Below are 13,273 nucleotides of genomic sequence, written 5' to 3'. Positions count from 1 at the left end.
TGCGCGATACGTATTTCGAACAGAACCATGACTTTCAAAATAAATTTATAGAATTTGGAAGCGTTGTTCAGGCGTCAGTCTATTCATGATAAAATACAAAATAAAACTAAACATAAATCACTTGACAACTGTCAAAATGGCCGATAGTTAAAAAAGTGTTTTCAACTTACATTTCTATACCTCTAAAAAAACACCCTTTATTAAAGGAAGTCCTAATGGAGACAAGAGCAGGTATTATTTTTAATGGTGTAACCGTAAAAACTATTAGATATGCCGAAGATACCTTAGTGCTGGTTAATTGTGGAGAAAATCTTCAAAATCTAATGGACAAAATAAAATAAACCTATCATTAGTGCGGATTAAAACTCAACGTTAAGAAAACGAAATATATAATCGTTAGTAAACAAAACTGTATACAGGATGACGGTATAAAAATCGGAGATGTCTTACTGGACAGAGTGGAGAACCTCGTTTATCTTGGCAGTAATATCAATGTCAGCTGTAATCCAACCGTAGACATAAAAATCCGCATCGAAAAAGCTCGAGCCACTTTTAAAAAGATGAGGTACGTAGTTTGCAGCCACGACCTTAGTATTGACCTTCTCGTTCAAATGACATATTGCTATATTTTCCAGTGGTACTGTATGTAGTGGAAGCGTGAACCCTAAGTGAGGCGATGCTTAAACGCTTGAAAGTCGACAAATAAGATATGTCGACAGAGTTAGAAATAAAGAATTCCTTAGAGGCCTAAACCAAATAACACAACTGGTCAATATAATAAAGAGACGAAAGCTAAAATACTTCGGTCACATTATGAGACAAACTGAAAAATATGAACATTTATATCTGAGCATGATCATTCAGGGAAAGATTCAAAGTAAACGTGATCCTGATAGAAGAAGAACATCATGGCTGAAAAATCTAAGACAATAATACGGAAAATCGACTACATCAATATTAAGAGCTGTCAATAAAGTCACGATAGTAAATATGGTTGGCAACATGATCGAACAATCGATAACGGTCATGGAACTAGAAGCAAAAATAAAGAAGCTAGAAGCAAATAAATCCTCGCTAAGAAGGAAACAAAAATTACGTTTAAAACTTTCGGTGGTGAAGCTAGGTTTGCCACTAAAACCAGGTAAAAAAATAGTATATGTAAACTGGAACGTTGACTATGGCAAAACAATAAAACAGTATTCTCTTTCATAAGAGCCATTGATGAAAATCTAGTAGAAAAGAAGCTAGTTGCCGAACATCTCAAGATGTTTTGAGGGAGGAGGAAGCAGACGAGCACAAAACTGGAAAATTCTGTTTGTAAGAAGACTTACGTCTAGATATTTAAATATTTTGTATCTTCTGATATTATTGGTGTATGCCCATGACCATAAGCAATAGTTTTTGATCAAAAAACAATATGCCCAAGCCTATAACATGCAAAACCCGACATGACCGAATTTAAATTTCATTTAAAACACAAAAACTCCAATCCAGTAGTTTATAGTTATAAGTTTTTTCTTACGTCAAATTTGTTTTGATGTCAGGTTTTGCATTTCGACCACTAATATCTTATAAAGATTATTAAGTTTTTTATTTTCTCATGACTACTGAGAGACAAATATAATAGAGATTTAAAAAAACCTTCATTAAAATAAACTTCAGTTACATTGATAAGCAACTATTAGTTTGACGTATTGGTTTAAGAATTGTGAGTTTAAAATAATTTTTTACTTGTCGCTTTAATTTAAGGATTGAGATTTTAGAAAACATAAACATATGTTGTTTTACATTCCCATCTGACATACTTTTCGGTTTTGTTCATAAGTAAATACTCGTATATAACTAATTGTTTATGTCCTTTTATTAAACGGTTAACTAAACATATATTTGTTTAGAATACAATTGAGCAAAAGCCATATGTAGTATGTCATATGAAGATAAACGAACACATGTTCGCGCCACATGAAGCATTCTATAAGCAGACATTCGATTAATAATATAATAATTATATAAAATAATTAATTATTTTGGAATTTTTGAACTATTTTATATTCACGAGAATATTAATAATATAACCTAATAAAACACCTCCAACTTTCATTAGTGGTGTCAAGAATATATCACTACTCACTGACTTATTAAATCAGATAGTGAACCATGTTTATGAAATCAAAATATTAAACTTCGATCAGGTTAAGATCTTTAGATCAGAAGAAAAAACAATAGATGTTTACAAAGTAATAGCACAGGATTTACGTGATAAGAGAATCAAATTTCATACCTACCAATCAAAACAAAAAACGAAACTTTAGAATTGTCCTTAAAAACATTTCTTATTTAGTCAAAAGAAGAGAATTAAAAAATGTCATTGAGAAACATGGTCATCAAGTTGAGAATATATGCAATCTAAAACACTTTAAAGTGCCATTAGCTAAGTTTTACATTGACATAACTTCAGCTAATAATAATAAAGAAATATACAACTTAGATTACCTACTAAACTGTCGTATAAAGATTGAGCCCCCAAATCATAAATAATGTACAAAATGCCAACGTTATGAGCACACAAACAAATGTTGCTATCATAGACTGAGATACGTTAAATGCACAGGAGATCATTCAACTAAGCTATGTTCACATAAAGAAAGGACAGTCAATGTAAAATGTATACTTTGCGAGGGTAACCATCCTAATGCTAATTACAAAGGTTGCTCTGTCTATAAAGAATTGCAAAAAAAAACAATATACGACTCTTAAACCAGAACAAAGTTCCCCTAAGCCTCATATAAATTCTGGACACTTACAATATTAAATGATACAGCGAGCACATCAAGAGTTCAGAATACAAACGATATAGATAAACTTAAAAATATGCTGAAAAATCTTATGGCATAAATGGGAACAATACTAAATCTTCTTACCACTGTCATGACTAAATTAACAAAATAAATAGGTTGCTTACAATAGCTTAATGGAATGGCTAGCAAAACATGGAACAGAAGTAAAAGCCTTCACTATAAACCATAATATAGACATCATGCTTGTTTATAAAATCCATTTGATACATCGAAGATATTTTAAATATTCGAACTACACTAGCTACTACACAAATCATTCAGATGTCACAGCACATGGAGGAACCACAATTATTATTAGGTCGGTAGTCAAAAAAATCCCATAAGAAAATGCTAAGGTTCATTGTGTTCATTTTTTAAGCGTTGTATAGTGGAGGTAGATTAATTTGTCGGATCGGGACGTATGATACATCATTGGAAAGGAGAGGAGGTAGTGAATATGTTGATACAGAAAAATCACACATTGCAGCATTGCTAAGAGTAATATCTCCTTTGTTATTGGTCCGATTGGAGCGTATTATACGTTAAATTAAAGGGGCGGATATCACGAATATATTAAAATAGAAAAAACAAACATGGCGACTACCAAAAGGGCCATACACAGTGTCTTCATTATTAATGAACATATAGTTACAGACGAGATGTCATAGGGCACTATTAATATATATACAATAGCACTAACGGCCTTAGAGGCCCATGGCTTAAAAAGTTTGTTCTTTCTTCATTTTCCCTTTCATTTATGTACCGAGATCTTCTCTGGCTCGATATGTGATTTTTCTCCATTCCTTCTTGTTATTCATTTTTCTTTTCTGGCCTTCTAGTCCAATTTCTTCCATATCTTTTTCTACCTCTTGATATCATCTATTTTTTGGCCTTCCTTTTCTCTTTTTTAAAGCTATAGTGTAGTTTAGTACCCTTTTTAGAGTCCTTGTATTCGGCATCCTTTCTAGGTGACCTCGCCATCTTAGTCTCTGTGCCTTTATGACTCCTATTATGTTACGTTGAATATATAATTTCTTTAACTCATCATTTGATCTTCTTATCCATTAACCGTCCCTTAAAATTCCTCCATATATCTTCCTCAAGATTTTCCTTTCCCATATCTCCAGTAAATTTTGTTCATTTTTTGTCATTGTCTATGTCTTACTGCAGTATGTTACTATTGGTTGTATAGTTGTTTTGTATAACTGTATTTTTGCCTTTCTTGATAAAAACTTGCTTTTCAACATTCCACTAAGAGCATGTACACTTCTATTGCCTGCCATTATTCCAGCTTGTATTTCTTCTTTAATGTTAGGTTTACGTAATATTATTGTACCTAGGTATGTAAATCTTTCTACCATTTCGAATTCGTATGATGATCTTTCTTCTACTTCAACTTTAAACTTTTGTCCATCCCTGAACTGATCATCTGTCCACTGCATACATTTTGTTTTAGTTTCATTTATGTAAAGTCCCATTTTCTTTGCTGCTTTTACTATTCTCTGTACTATCTCCTGTAGCTCTTTTTTTCCTCTTGCCAGCAACACTACATCATCCGCAAATGCCAAAACTTGGTGTCTTTTATGATATAGGAGTCCTTCTCTATTGATTTTCGCTTCTCGCATTATTTTTTCTAGGCATAAATTGAAGAGTAATGATGACAAAGGATCGCCCTGCCTTAATCCTTCGTTTACTATAAATTTGTCCAATGCATGATTGTTTACTTTGACTCTGTTTTCTGTATTCTCTGAAGTAAGATGTATCATGTTACGCAACTTTCTGCTAACTCCCAGTTCCTCAAGAGTCTCTTTTAATTCCTTCCTCTTTATTCTATCGTATGCTTACTGGAAGTCGATGAATAGCGCTATCGTTGGTAAGTTGTGTTTATAGCTTTCTGCTTGTAATTCTCTGATTATGAATACTTGGTCCGTTGTGCTTCTCCCTCGTCTAAATCCGCACTGATATTCGCCTATTATATTTTCCACTTCTTTTTCTAGCTTATCTTTTATGGATTTTGATAGGATTTTATATACGGTATTTAGTAACGCTACTCCTCTGTAATTACTGCATTCTGTTTTGTCTCCTTTTTTGTGTAATGGGCAAATAATGGCTTCCTTCCAATCTTCTGGTATTCGTTCTTTTATCCATATCTCCTTTATGATCTTGTATATCCAATTATTTTGCAGTTTTCCACCATATTTCATCATCTCTTCTGTTATGTTATCGCTTCCAGGGGATTTGTTGTTTTTCAGATTTCTTATGATTTCCTCGATTGGTTCTTTGCTGGGTGAATTATCTTCTATGTCTTCTAAGTGTTCAATTCTTGCTTCTGCTTACATACATTCTCTTTGGTTTGACTTATTATTGCCATTTAGTAATTCATCAAAATACTCTTTCCATCTTTCGACTATTTCTGCTTCCCCGCTTATATTATTTCCTGCTTTGTTTTTAACGAATATGGGTTTTTGTTGGAAACCTTTTTTTTCATTTCTAGCACCTTGATAGAGCTTTTTTATTTTTTTATTTCTATAATTCCCTTCTATTTCTTTTAGCTTATTTTCTATGGGTTTTCTCATCTTTTCTCTCAGCACCCTGTTTACTTTTTGTCTTTGCTTCATATATCTATTCTTTGTCTCTGTTGTTTCTTTCGTGATTATTTCCATCCTTAGTGATTTTGTTAGTTCTATTTCCTTTTGGCACTCTATGTCGAACCAGTCTTTCCTCTTTTTATTCTCTTGTTTATTACATTCTTTTGCTGCTTTGTTCATTATTTGCTTTATGTTTTTCCATTTGTTCTCAGTTTGCTCTTCTATTTGTATCTTTTTTAATTCTCTTTCCATTGTTTCTGCATTGTTCCATTTTGCTTTACCACAATAAAATAAAATAAAATCAAATTAAATCAACTTAAACAGAATTACGTAGAATTAAATAACAATTAAACAAAATTAAGTAAAAATAAAACAAAACAAAAATTAAGTAAAAGCTATTCCTGTTATAACGCTGCTGTACCGTTTCTACTATTCCTTATGTAAAATCCCATAAGAAAATGCTAAGGTTCATTCTGCTCATTTTTTAAGCGTTTATAGTGGAAGTAGATTAGTTTGTCGGATCGGGACGTATGATACATCATTGGAAATGAGAAGAGGTAGTGAATATGTTGATACAGAAAAATCACATATTGCGGCATTGCTAAGAGTAATATTTCCTTTGTTATTGGTCCGACTGGAGCGTATTATACGTTAAATTAAAGGGAAGGATATCACGAATATATTAGGATAGAAAAAACAAACAAGGCGAGTACCAAAAGGGCCATACACAGTGTCTTCATTATTAATGAACATATAGTTACAGACGAGATGTCATAGAGCACTATAATTCCAAATAGTTTAACTAGACAAATTTTGATTTATTGGCTTAAAGAAGGCCTCTGACTGAGTACAAAATAAACAACTGAACGAATCCTAACATTTGACATAGCAAATGAAAGGAGAGGTAATAACGAATATATTAAGTAAGAAAAAAACAAACAAGGCTGCTACCAAAAGGGTACTAAACATGGTAAGATTTGTACTACGGCTACCCCATTCGTAATTCCGAGGTATAACACCATGACGCTCATGAAATAAATGGCTCGGGGGTTAGTTAAGTGATATTTGATAGATTTGATAAACGATCATGGCATTCTCTTCCAACTCATAGGAATAGTATGTTTATAAATAAAAAATAAAAATATTAGGAAACCATCTGTGCTCCAATACTGGTCCTACAAGCGAATCTTCACCATAGGTAGCCTTGGTAGAACTTATTGTTCTTATATACAGCAGAAAATGAACAGAAATCCGGACGACTTACATAATGGTTAATACAAGATGTACAGTGAGCCAGTTGACTGCAACTGGCGTAGAGAAAAAAATAGTGTCTATTTCTAAAAACAATGTTAAACATTCTAGACGTTTTGTATATCATTTTTTACTTTTATACTCCGTATAACATATTTAAAAAACCTCATCAAAAGATTAAATAAAAAACAATTTTAACAAATGCATAAAATGAATTAGTCATGCAGAAAAATCGCAACTACATCTAACTATGACAAAAAATTTGACAAAAAAATTTACCTACAATAAACAACGCAAATACTTCAAAAAATTCTATGTATTTACTTTTTTTTATCTCTTATTTAGGATTATTAAAATGTTATCTATATACATAGTTCGGAAAAATTTCTGTGGTCAGGTAAATTTAAAACTCAACGTTTCGGTACCCCACTACTTCTGCGACCCCCACTTCCCGTGCCAACCGATCCCGCTCAGTCCGTTTCCGCGCATACCGTTCCCGCGCATACTGAGAGTATAAAAGCAGCTACACAAGGTAAAACCAGTAGTACCAAACAAGAAAGTAGGAACGATGCCAAAAGAAGTACCGTTCGCGTCATAAAAAACTGGTACAACTCTTATTACCGAAAATCATGTTTTTCAAGTTGTGTAAGTTGATCTTGTCACATGTGTCATTCTAATTTCTAGGGCACTGTTGCCAGTTTAACGAAAATATTATATGAAATCAGCTAAAAGCAGGGCTGTGTGACAGACCGCCAGTTTTGAGTATTCTAAAAACTAAAACATCGAGCATTCTCGATCAGTCAGTCACATTAAATTTGTTTAAACATGCATCCTAAAAAATTCTCATATTAATTTTGTAATTTTTCATTATCTCAATTAAGTACTCATACCTTGACTATAATTTATGAAAATATTTCAATTCAAATATAGTGATAGATAAAATCAATCTAGACATAACTTTAAATTATTATAATAAAACATTACAGTGGGGTATTGGATCTGTCACTTTATAATATACGTAGGATAAAGTATAATGTTAGTTTTTGTTAATGTTATCGTTCATATAATAAATAATAAATTAATCTTGGTAGTTGGCCTGTGACTAAACTTATTGATACAAAATACAGTTCGTGTTCGGTAGGTAATTGAAGAAAAAAATTAGGTACAGTAGATGCCTTCCAATGTTCCCTGTGCCAATAATCTAGGTTTAAAGATCCTTCAAATATTTTGGATATTAGCTGAACCCTATCTCTGGTTATTAAATTTATTAAATACGTTTTTTTGTTGTTAATGATAAAAATAATACCTATCTAATAATAACTTTATTTTTTTTTAATTAGATTTAGTGCAATTCCGTTATCTGTGATGGCAACAGCGAATTAATTCACGAACCACTGTATCCAGTCTGAACCCAGGTTTACATTGGGAAAAAAAAGTGTACCAGTTTTATATGACGGGAAGTGTACCTACAGAAAAAGATGCCAAGGAGTCAACGACAGGTAGAACCAAATACCCGAAAAGGATGCGGTCCAAACAGTAGATGGTGCAGCTGTGAGGCATCAGAAGGAACAAGATAAATTAAAATTAAAATGTTAATATTATAATAGCAATAAATGTGTTTATTTTTATAGATCGGTCATCATTCGACACTGAGGAGTAGCCAGATTAAGATATCAGTGTCTTTTGACGGTTCTCGTATTTCTGGAGAACAAGATACTGGTACGTCACGAGTGCGGAGAGTAAGCAGATAAAGACCCCGTACTCGAACGGAACCATATCCACTGCCGGACTCTCCCGCCGGCCAAGTATTAGTATTGGCTTAAGTATTTGTACTTTAATCAAATAAAAGGCAAATATCGAGCACAGTTTTATTAATTAAATCTTGCCCAAGTACTTTCGCTCCCTAGAGCATCTTCAGGGTAATTTCGTTAATTGAGGCCTATCCAACAACAATAAAATGTTATAAACATCACACTACACTACACAAGGACAAACACTTAAATTATTTTTTTTTAAATAGGCGAAGCTACATTATGTATGGAAACCAGAGACAAAAATTTAAATTTATAAAACTGTGCTCGATATCTGCGTTTTATGTGATCAAAGTTCATTTATTCGAGCATTCAACCTTATATAAATTAAGTATTTGTATTGGAAAATAATTTAGTACCAAACTGATAACAAAATATGGTTTTGAGACCTTGGCAAAAAAAATGAGTCTTGAAGTTGACTGTTTTTTGCACCAAACTCCAAAAAGTACACAAATAAAGTAACGTGATTGCGTTTAGCCTTTATTTATCATAAAATAAAAACATAACTTTATTTTTTAACTTAAAGCAACTCTAAAAAACAAGAAAGACAATCGAGACTACGGGAAAAATAATATATAATGTAATACAAATTAAAAAAAAAACAACTTTTCAGCAAAGTAAACTAATCAGCATAATATATGTACACATATATAAAACTATAAATCTTCTGTTTTAACTTCGCCACTGTCACTGTCCAGTTTTTCTTCTTGTTGTTGTTCATTTTGATTTGTGACTCGTATTTGTTCGTAGTACCAGTACTTATTTGCAATGAAGGAACCTACGTCAAAACTTACGAGGGTCAGATTAGATCTAGAGTTAAACCGACAAGTACAGAAATTGAGAGACCCAGGAATTCTAGAAGCATACATCAGAATACAATAGCCCGGTAGTGCTCGTACCGAAAAAGCATCGAGTTAGAATTTATGGAGAGGGCATCACGTGACTAAAAACAACCTTACTTCGGCCATATTGTTTTGACACTTTTGGCAGATCGTATATGTTTGTTTACGTTTGTTATTTTCCGAATATTTTTAGTTTTTTAATACTTTTATAGAAACTGGAAATTTTCAGGAATAACGTTCTACAGCTTAGTATACAAATATGTAAACAAAGTAATGGCCCGTACTTCAAAGAATAAATTAATAGTATTTGACTGTATTAATTTATCTTTATGTATAATATATCGCGTTTTTAGTGTTTGCCGCGGGATAAATAAATCATAGTTTATTAAAAATGCATTGTACTTTGTAGATTATGATTAAATCTTCTGAATAACTAGTCATATTTTTATAGTAACTTTAATATTATTGAGTCCGACCATGTTCCCACCACCATAGTGGTATCACCGTTAGCCACGCCTACCTACGCCGTTTTTAATACACACGTTAATATGCTCATAGCTTCTCCATAGATTCTAACTCGATGCGAAAAAGGCTATAGATGGAAATAAAGCATGGAGATTATGCATAGATTTTAGACAACTGAACAAGAAAATAGTCACAGACAAATTCCTATTACCAAGAATAGACTCAATACTGAATCAACTAGGGAGAGCAAAATGGTTTTCAGTTATACACCTAATGCCAGGTTTTCACCAAATACCATTAGAAAAATCATCGAGGAAATACACATCGTTTAGCACGGAGAACGGAGCATTTCAATTCACCAGATTACTTTTTGGATTAAACGTAAGCCCCATTTGTGTTTTGTTTCGCATGTTCCTGCATAAAATCTTGTGAACAGTTGAGTATAGAAATATCGGGTCCTGTGTCTATGATAAATGTATTTGTCTGTCCTCTCTTATTAGAATGAGTTCAGGAATAAATTCATTATACGAGAATATAGATTTTGAAGATGTCATGCTTGCAGCGCAAGGAAATTGCATAAAAGCACATGAAATAGCTTTTTCAGTTTGTAGCCCATATTTTAAGGAAATTTGTAAGTCAAATCTCTGCAAACATCCGATAGTAATTTTGACAAACGTGACTTACGAAGCACTAAAAGACTTGCTACAATTTATATATTAAGGATAAGTACAACTTAGACAAGAGGATTTAAATACCGTCATTGAATCGGCCGAATCGTTGCAAATACAAGGACTCACTGGAGATAGAAAAGTTTTAAACGATAATAACATTATGGATGTAAAATATAACCCGAATGTAGAGGATTTTAAGCCCGTTTGTTTACCTGTGACAAAGAAACAACAACCTATAAAGAAGAAAGAACATAGCCACACAGAGCAAAAAGTGTGGCTCTTAAAATCAACAAATTTTTAAATATCGCAAGCAAGGTGTTGCCCAGTGAGTTTGATGAAAGCGCAGGTATACTGCAGTCATTTTTAGATGCATTAGAACTTCTTGAGAAAATAGCGATAGGACACGAGAAAACTGCAATAACATTAATAAAGACAAGATGTTGGTGTGCCGGAGAATTTTAAAAATTTCTTAAACTGCACGATAAACAAATAAACAAGTTCTAAATGCTCTCTAAATATAGAAAACAACTATTGAGACCGATTAATATAAGAAAAACCAGTTATGTGGGTCATTTGCTATACAACGAAAAGTACTACTTTCCTCGGTTAACCATTAAGCGTAAAATAGAGGTGAAACGAAGTATTGGAAGAAAAAATTGTTCTGGCTCCGTGATATAAGAAACTGGACAGGCTATGGTTTTAAATAACTTATGTGTTTAGCTGAAGATAGAGAAATAGTTGCCAACATAACCGTTAACCTCCAATAATGGAGACGGTAGAGTAGGGTACTTAATCGCGATTCTGAGCAAAAAATAAATAAATCAATAATTTTTTGACTCTTAATACTAATAAAAATCAATCAATCTTTAAACGCAAAGTATTAAGAAGCATATTGAGGAAAACCGGTCGTAATGAGTATAATGTGAAGAATTTAGATAAGCCATCGAAAAATTAATACAGAGAGCAGATATCAGCAGATTTGTGAAGCTATAAAGAGTAAACTGGCTTATAAAGTTTGAGAAAATGTTACATAATCAAATTATGAAAATAAAATAAATTTGAAAGCCCCAAGGAAAAACAACCAAGGAAGGCCATGTAAAAGATGAATGTTAAAGCAATGAACATAGGATAATGGGGAGTAGTTAAGCAGGCTAAAATGTGTTAATGTTTCTAGTAGAAGAAGAGGAGTTTCTAGTCAATAGAGGATTCCTTAATAACAAAGAAATATCAACAAAGACCAATATGACAATATACAAAACAATATATAGACCTACAGTGACATATGGAGCAGAAAATTGGATATTAAACAAAAGACATCAGAGCAGAATTCAGGCAGCAGAGATGAAATACCTCAGAAGAACGATAGGAGTAAAAAGAACTGATAGAATCAGAAATGAAGAAATAAAAGAAAGACTCAAAATCAAACCGATACTCGAGTCAATCAAAGAGAAAAAATTGGCATGGTTCGGACATCTAACCCGGATGGACAATAATAGACAAGTAAAAAGAGTGTGGGACGCCAAACCAATAGGGAAGAACAGAAGAGGAAGACCCATTAAAGAATGGAACGGTGACATCTCGCAGATACTGCAGAGTAAGGGTAAGACTTGGCAGGAAGCAACACAGATGGCATCCAATAGGAAGGAATGGAGAAAGTTCGTTAAGAGCTAGAACACCTCAGAAGACTGTCAAATATTGTTATTTAATGAATTGTATTTTAAACGGCCCAACACCAAAAGGTACAAATGGGTCTACTGATTAAGTAAGTAAGTAAGTTTCTAGTACCAACAGAAGAAGAAAAATTAAACATTTTAATGATAAATAAGGATACGAGACATGGGTGAAGACGGAAGAGACAAAAAGAAAACTGGAAGTCTTCGAAAGAAAGGTCCTAAGAAAGATATTTGGACCTATTAACGAAAACGGAATATGGAGATCCAGGTATAACCATGAACTCTACCAACTGTTGAAAGAGACATCGATCTCAGAATTCGTTAAACTTCAGAGACTTCGCTGGGCTGGTCATGTAGTAAGAATGGAGACAGAAAGATTGCCGAAAAGAGCCCTTGATAGTAAAATGCAGGGCGAAAGAAAAAAAGGAAGGCCACTGAAAAGATGGGAGGATGAAGTGGCAGCGGACGCGCAAAATTTGCTAGACGTGAGAACTTGGAGAAGATCGGCGCCGGACCGACAAGGTTGGAGGCATAGTTTGGAGGAGGCCAAGGCCCGATTTGGGCTGTAGCGCCATTGTAGAGAGAGAGAATGATAAATAAGTATATTGGTTTTACTAATTATATTAAATAATTGCACATGTAAAGTAATAGTCAAAAGAACACCGACAAATACTCTGGTCTAGTCTTAAACTCTGTCTAAAGAGGAAGTTTTAAAATGTATTTAAGTCGTTGAATTAGACGTCCTATATAAATAAAACTACATTAATATTTGGTGAACGTCGCGGTGTCATTGGTAAGAACTTGTAAATATGCTAGTTAGTCACGTAATAGGTAGAACATCAGTTTTCCTCGTAACCCTACCAAATACAAAAACCGATAAAAATGCATTTATTTTAAAGGCTATATGCGAGTCATAAAGCGCACTTTATGTATATATGGCATAAAGTGCACTATTATATAGTTGGTATGCAAAATAAATACAATAACGAAACTATTACAACATGAATCAAAGTATTTACTAAGTTGTTTTTTTATTATCTTCTGAAAACTACAGTATAGTTCATTCTCTAGCTCCTATTATACACAAACATTAACCAAAACCATGCGTTTTAATTAAAGCTGGTTACTACTCTTA

General features: G+C 33.0%; 1 protein-coding gene across 1 annotated transcript in view; it reads right to left on the bottom strand.

Annotated features, from left to right (window-relative positions):
- The window catches only part of LOC140443550 (coiled-coil domain-containing protein AGAP005037), a 1,206,743-nt gene that overhangs the window by 167,396 nt on the left and 1,026,074 nt on the right, over positions 1–13,273 (bottom strand). The window lies entirely within an intron of this gene.

This window comes from Diabrotica undecimpunctata, chromosome 6, assembly GCF_040954645.1.
Source record: "Diabrotica undecimpunctata isolate CICGRU chromosome 6, icDiaUnde3, whole genome shotgun sequence".
NCBI lineage: Eukaryota > Metazoa > Arthropoda > Insecta > Coleoptera > Chrysomelidae > Diabrotica > Diabrotica undecimpunctata.
Note: the sequence above shows the minus strand (reverse complement) of the source record. Positions and strands in the feature narration are given on the sequence as shown.